At 37.0% G+C, this 7,528-nt stretch overlaps 1 protein-coding gene across 1 annotated transcript in view; it reads left to right on the top strand.

Moving 5' to 3' along the window:
• LOC119409751 (pyruvate kinase PKM-like) overlaps positions 1-7,528 on the top strand; it is a 23,410-nt gene that overhangs the window by 7,467 nt on the left and 8,415 nt on the right. The window lies entirely within an intron of this gene.

Raw genomic sequence — 7,528 nt, 5'->3', positions numbered from 1 at the left:
TTGCAAAATAAATTACAGGAAAACTGCTAAAACTAGCCCTTTTAGTTGTTATAACAACCAATAAAATTCAGTTTTATCTTAGTTTTGGTCAAAGCTCGAAAGAGCCGCTGCAGAGGGACCGAAAAGCCGCATGTGGCTCCAGAGCCGCAGATTGCAGACCCCTGACTAAATGTATAAGAAAGCTTAGTCCAGTCTAGCCCTCAATGTATTAGTAAAATCTGCAAGCGTGCAGTACGATGGCGTAATCCGTTATCTAGTAGCATCATCTCCTGCATCCTTCACATGCATAGAAAGAAGGCGTGATTTTCCCCACAGCGAGACGAGCTCCTCTCGTCTGCGCCGGGATGCTGCTTCACATTCAGAACAAATTTTTTTGTGTTTCCGTGCATAACTGTGTCAAATTAAGTTTCTCGAGTGTGTTAGTGTGTCAGTGTGTGCCCTCTTTCTCTGATGCCACCGGGATTGCCTGAAGAGCGAGGACTGACGGGCTGAGATTAAATAAACAGAGAGCGGAAGCAGAGTACAGTGTGAAGAAGAAGAAGAAAAAAAAGAGGAAGACTCGCAGCACAAGAGATGATTGACTAACCCCAAGGTTTACAATATCTGCTTTTACCGATTCTCCTTTCAATGTTCAGTCTGGACGGTTTGAGTTGAAATGAACTTTTGAGCAGAAAAGTAAAGAAAAGTGGCTAAACTGTGAGCTGAACTTTCTGCCAGAGATGCAGGATATGTGGAAAGAACATCGGTGGTCTGAGCTTTTTTTTTTCTCCTTTTCTTTTTTTGCTATTTCTGATTGTCAACCTCAAACAACAGGAAATCCACCGTGACCCACAACCTTTCACAGCTCACGCACACAATCACACACACACACCTAGAAAACACTCAGTAATCACACAACTCTGTTGCTTCACTACATTTCCATGCAGCTAATCACAATCCACAGAGCGTAAAGAAGCAAACTAAACTAATTCTCCTTTACGGGTGATAAACCAAAAAAAAAAAAAAAAAGAAGACTTCGAGTTAAAATCAGTTAGAAGAATTTTGGTTTCTCTACGTTATCTCCAGCCACAGGCCAATCCAATCAAACCCTGCATCTCCTGATGTGTGTGCACACAGGTTGGTGAGAGATAAAATTAGTTTTATCTTTCCTATTTTGTGTCTTTTTTGGTAACCAGAGAGACAGATTGTGTCTCGGTGTAGCTGAAATAATCGCAATAATACCGCTCTGTTTCCACCATAAACCTTTAAAGCTTCTTGCACAAACAGATTAAAAGCAATAAAACATTTTAAAATATTTGTAACTACTGTGAGAAGAGAAGTTAAATCTTTTCCAAACGCATTTTTCTTTTCTATTTATGACCAGAAATAATGAAAAACATTAAAGAGGTTTAAAACGTGTTGGTTTTATAACATTTTATGATTTCAGAACTGAAACAGGCAACGATTTTAGCTTTAAAAGCGAAAAGTTTTTCCACTCTTTCAAAAAAAACTTCATTAGATTAGAGTCTTATTGCTTATATTTTAATTTGTAAAGCATCAAATGTTTCATGTATGCACTGTAGGCAGGTGGTTTTAGCTCCTGGACTCTTTCACTGCCTGAAATATCAAAGATGTGAAAGTAATTAAAAAAAAATGTCATGGATGACATCATCTGTTGCTGAAAAACTTTATTTATTGTAGGAAAATGAAGCTGCAGCTGCTGCACCCAGTTTACTGTGGCACACAGTGTTTTGTTTTTAAGCAAGGATGCTCCTCTATATGTTATTTTTAAGTGTACATGTTATATCTTAGGGGTTCTCAAACTTTCTGGGTTCACGACCCCTTACAGGGGAGAAAAATTTCAGGGACCCCCTCATAACCCTCATGTTCATTAAATAATTTTCTTTAATTTGTCTCTTTAATGCAATGGAAATATGTGTGTAACAAATACTTTAAGACCTGTTCTTTAATAGTGTTAAGACAATTTTTATACTTTTAGGCGTTTTTCTTTCAAGACACATTTAATTAACAACATTTTTAATTTCAACGTCCAAAACTTACAAGTTTTGAGAAAATGAACAGCATCAAAAACTACTTTACAACTTTTAACTATTCTCACAATGAACATAATAAATGTATCAACACTTCTTCTAATTATTACAAAAAACTTAAATGAACAGAATCACAACAGCAGGAGTCACACCAAGTAACAGGGCTTAATTTAAAAACGGGTCGATGCCGGAACGCAAATAGCGAGCAGGCTGGTGGGACTGGAGTGTTTGGGGGTACTCCCCCAGAAAATTTTGAACAAAGTAGATGTGATTTCCTGCATTTTGGTGTATTTTAACAGGTTGTTAAATATCTACTGTACGTGCTTGTTAAAAAAATAATAATAATTTTTTGTTTGTGGACCCCCAAGCACCGGCTATATGACAACAGCGTTGCCAGATACACAATAATTATTGTAATAGTTTTGAGATATTTACAATATTCAATGGATTTTAAAAAGCTCAAATATACAATAGTTTTGGCATTTCACCTCCCTAACCCCCCTCTCCCAACACACACACACACACATACACATCAAATGTAAAGCAACTGTACAATACGCTGTTTAGCATATCTGGCAACTTTTTAACCTCCTAGGTCCTGGTATTCACATATGCAAGAGTTCGGGTCTTTGCAGGTTAAGACAGTAGTTGTTTAACTGGTTCTCAAACTGGAGTTCCTGACCCCCGGGGGTCCATGAGCTATAATAAATACATAAACAACAGAGACACTGATGACAACAAAAGACAGCATTGGCTGGCCTGATATCCAGATATTGGCATCATTCAAAGATAATCTACATTTGTTCACGCCTACGGGCAGCAGTTCATCAGACGGTTGAGATTTCTGGGTTTTGAACCGTGTGCTGATGACCTCTCTGGTCCTCGGCTCGAACAACGCTCCGGTCAGAACTTCTCAAGTTAACAACTTGATTAGTCAAGTCCTCCGACACGCGGCTGTACGGTGGTACAGTTCATTACCACAGTGACCTCACAACAGGAAGGCCAAAGGTTGGGACTCCAAGCTGTGGCCTTCCTGTGTGGAGTTTGATGTTCTCCCTGTGCAGGTGAGGGTTTTCTCCAGTTTCCACCCACAGTCTAAAAACATGCATGCTGCTGTAATTTGCCACCAGGTGTGAGTGTGTGTAAGTGGTTGTCCTGTTCACCTCTCTGTGATGGACTGGTCGCCAGGATTTTTTTATTTTTTTAATAATCTTTTTGTGTTAATTGAAAGTTTTATTTTCTCTTTCAGGTAATCAAGTCAGCTTGTTCTGTGCTTCTCTGTCCAAGCAGTCAGCTTTAATCACTTCCAGTCAGCCTGCCACGCCCATCTCCACCTGCTCTCTGTCTCACCTGCCACAGCTGCAGCCACTTCTCTCATTAGCCCCAGTCTATATAGTTGCTCTTCAGTGGAACATTAAATGTTAAACGCCATGCCCAGTTGTCTCTTCTTCCCACTTAAATCTCGTGTCTCCCTCTAACTAGGTCTCTTTGTAAGTTTTTGCTGCCTCTACAGATTTTGTTTAGTTTGAAGATAAAACTCAATTTCGTTCGAGCTACTTGTGGAAGTTTGCATTCCTGGGTTCAATCCACCTAAAGTTGCGACGCTGACCTGCTGAGAGCGGACCTCGTCTGTCATTCAATGATCGCTAGGAAAGTTTACAGGAAACAGATTCAGGGCCGCTGATTTCAGATTATGTTTCAGAGGAAGTTTTAAAGAGGTACACAAATCTCCACTTTGCACCAGGCACAGATTCATTCAGTGTTGAATCCTACATCAAGCTAAAGTCAGCCGCTCAGTATTTGACACAGTGTCCCCTCTGAGCGAACGATGCCAACAGAACAAACGTTTGAACCTTTTTGATCAATGTTTTTCAGATTAAACATTTAATACAATAGTGTAAACGTTTATGAAGCATTCACACTATTGAGAGCCATTTTTCGGCATCTGCTACTTCAACAAATCATATATCAAAACGTTCAGCTCATTCAGGAGAAGGGTGCTATGACTTTTGGTATTGGTGTAACTTCAGCTTTTTGGAGTATATAGCCTTTTCAGACACTTTTTTCTCATAGGAAATGAATTGAGCTCATTTTACATCCTTCAACTTTTTAGATCCGTTTACAACCTTTTACTGCTCCTTTCACATATTCTTCTAGTTCAGCTTCTTTCAGCTTCCTTGTGCAAATTTTAACTTTTTTCAGCAAGTTTTAGTTGCTTTTTCAGCTGTTTTGTGCTTTTATCAGATTCTTTCTGTTAACTACAACATGTTTGTGCTTCTTCTAACTTCTTTCTGCTATTCAGCTTGTCATGCAACGTTCAGCTTATTTCTACAAGTTTCTGATTTTTCTACTATTTCAGCTAGTATTTAGCTGTTCTATGCTAATTTTAGCTTTTTCAGCTAATTCCACATTGTTTGCACTCATTTCAACTTTTTTCAGCCTAATTCAGCAAAAATGTGCTCTCTCCACTTCCTTCTGCTAATTTAAGCTTCTTACAGCTATTTTAGCTACTTTTCAGCTGTTTTTGTGCTAATTTCAGCTGATTTCAGATAATATCCTCCTTTTTTTTAGCTCATTTCTGCTTTTTTAGCTTACTTGGGCAATTGTACTATTTCTGTTTTCTTCTACTAAAATAAGCTTGTTCTACCTTTTCAGCTAGTTTTTTTTTTAAAGCATTTTTTAGCTAATTTCAGCTGTTTTCAGGTAAATTCAAAATTTCCATGGTAATTTCTGCTACTTTCAGCCTAATTAAATTGTTTATGCTAATGTCAACTTGTTTTGCTCCTTTCAGCTTATTTCTGCTAGTTTCAGCTTTTTCTGTAATTTCAGCTTTTGACTGTTTTATGCTAATTTGAGCTTTTTCTAATTCCACATTTTTTTAGCTCATTTCAGCTCCTTCCACTTATAGTTTAAGCTTCTTTCAGCCTTTTTCAGCAAATTTTTTGTTACTAATTTTAGCCTTTTTAGCTAATTTCCTACTTTTTGTGTTAATTTCTGCTAATTTAAACCTAATTCAGCAATTATGCGTTATTTCTGCTTTCTTCTGCTAACTTAAGCTTGTTCTTCCATTGCAGGTACATTCCAGCTGTTTTCAGCAAGTTCCTCACCAATAAGCATTCACATGGCATTTTTCACAGAAAAATGTCTTTAGTTAAATATGTCATTTCCAGAGAACAGGGTTTTACATTTATGTTGAAAATCAGATGACCAACACAAAGTCTTACTTTGTTTTACTTTCACATCTGCCTGCATAGGTTGACGAGATTTTAGCATTAATAGATTATTCCAGCTGCTCTGTCCTAATGATCATTATAATCCCAAAAATTGAAGTTTGTTTCGCTTTCAGCAATGCCCTTCTGAGCAGCACCATTTGCGTTTGCTGCATTGACGATATCTCTTTGCAAACACGCAAAACTTCTTGTTTCCGTTGACGTAAAAAAACCAAGACAGGGTGAGCTGCTGCAAGGTGACAGGAGTTCATTTGAGCTGAGCAGCAAATCCAATCAGTTCAGTTAGAAAATGCATGAGTTAATGCTACAATTGGTTTGAGCACAGTGGATGTTCAGGGATGGAAATGTGCTGATTTGTCACTGAAAACAAGAGTGTGCCACCTCCCACGCTTCTGTACGCCAAGATGCAGCTACACAGAGAGGATGTGATAATCTTTCAATATGCATTTAGTAATATCAGTACCTTTGCTCCAGCTTACATATTGTAAATAAGAAAAACTGTAAATTTATAACACAAAACATAAAATCTTCTTCAAATTATCCTGATGCATGGTCCAGAGGACCAGACATAACTTTTTTTTAGCGTCTTCTTCAAATTCTTACAGCAAACTTGGATCTCAGTTTCTGCGCTGATTTTAATTCCTACAACATTTGCAAATTAATGGGCCACAACATTTCAGAGCAAAATCAAAGTGGGGAGAAAGTTTGAGACATCTGGCAACGTCACAAACTCAGTTATTAGTACGAGGTCACTTTTAAATCAATGAAAAATCTGACAGAACAACAAACAGCAGGCACAGATAGGAAGGTGGGAAACGGTAAATATACTCTTGAAACTTTTTATTTAATTTTCAACATGATGCTGAACTATTTCAGATCAATATGGACACTTGTGTCATCTCAACCAGGACATTACCTTTGCACCAGTCAGGCTGCAGAACGTGCTCTCAAATGTATATTTACATGAAAATAAACAGGTAGCTGGAAAATAAATCTCTGTCAAACTGCAGTCTCCCAGGTTCCCTCTAACATGGGTAGTTAGCGTGCAAAGTTACTTCAGAAAAGATCTGAAGCTATGGAAGAGTTACAAAAAAAAAAAAAAACATCAAATGGCAAAGATGATGAACTCTCTGGTGCTTAATGAAATAAAGAAAATGAATGATAATGTGATTTTTAACACAACAGTGAATTAGTTCCTCTCACCAAGTTTGTGTAAAGCTGATCTAAGTGTGGTTGTGTGTGTCTGGCTGGGGGGGTGGGGGGGCTAACAATACTTCTACAGTGTAAACCAACTAGACGTTATCTGCCTGAAATCATCTCGTCAGCAGTCTGTTCTTTGCACTGTAAACGGACAGAAAAACCTCAACTTTCCTCTTACGGAAGCCTACCTTTGGTACAGATGCAAGCAAAAGTGCAAACAAGTGTGTACACACACAACAGCCATGTAAACACACACACAGAATGTTAATCTAAAAACACACAGCTATAAGTTTTCATGTATCACTTTGGATAAAATAAATAATAATTGTAACAATTTTCAAAGTCAAAACACAAAAAGTTTCCCCGTGTTTGCCATATTTTTAGTTTAACTTCCTAAAACAGTTTTACTTTGTTATATATTAAAAAATAACTTGAATTGAAGTTCTTGTTCGGATAAATTTATTTATTTTTGTTTAAAAATTCATCATTTATAGGATAAATTTAGATACTTAGTGCAAAACAGAAGACAGTTGAAAACTTGATTAAAATTTTTAATGTTTTATTTAAAATTTTCACGAGCATTTATGACTTCAGCATGTTAATAACTGTATTTTGTGTTTAATTTAAAAAAAAAACACGTATCGATAACAATAAAAGTTATCAGAGCAGTTGTGAACGCAGAATTTACACGAAAAGTTTTTTTTACTTTATGTATTTTTTGTGTTTTAGTTTTTACGATTAAATATAATCTTTATTATGTTTTCAAATCAAACTGCGGCTGTTGTAGAAAAAAATGTTAAAACATTTTATTTAATGACTGGTAAAATACTAAAAATGTGTTTTGATAGCAATAAAGAACAAAAAGGGGAAAAAATACTTTTATCTGAGGAAAAAAGTTTGAATTCTAAAAGCCGATCTGAGCTCCAATTAGCATCAAATTTACCAAATTAGACTTTGAAGTGCTTTCTGAATTAGTTGGTGTTGGAGACAGGTCATAGCAGGTATGAATCAGCTCAACTGCTGTTATTTCACTTACCATATTTCGGGGGGGGGGGGGGGGGGGGGGGG

This window comes from Nematolebias whitei, chromosome 5, assembly GCF_014905685.2.
Source record: "Nematolebias whitei isolate Nwh7 chromosome 5, NemWhi1, whole genome shotgun sequence".
In the NCBI taxonomy this organism is placed as follows: domain Eukaryota; kingdom Metazoa; phylum Chordata; class Actinopteri; order Cyprinodontiformes; family Rivulidae; genus Nematolebias; species Nematolebias whitei.
Note: the sequence above shows the minus strand (reverse complement) of the source record. Positions and strands in the feature narration are given on the sequence as shown.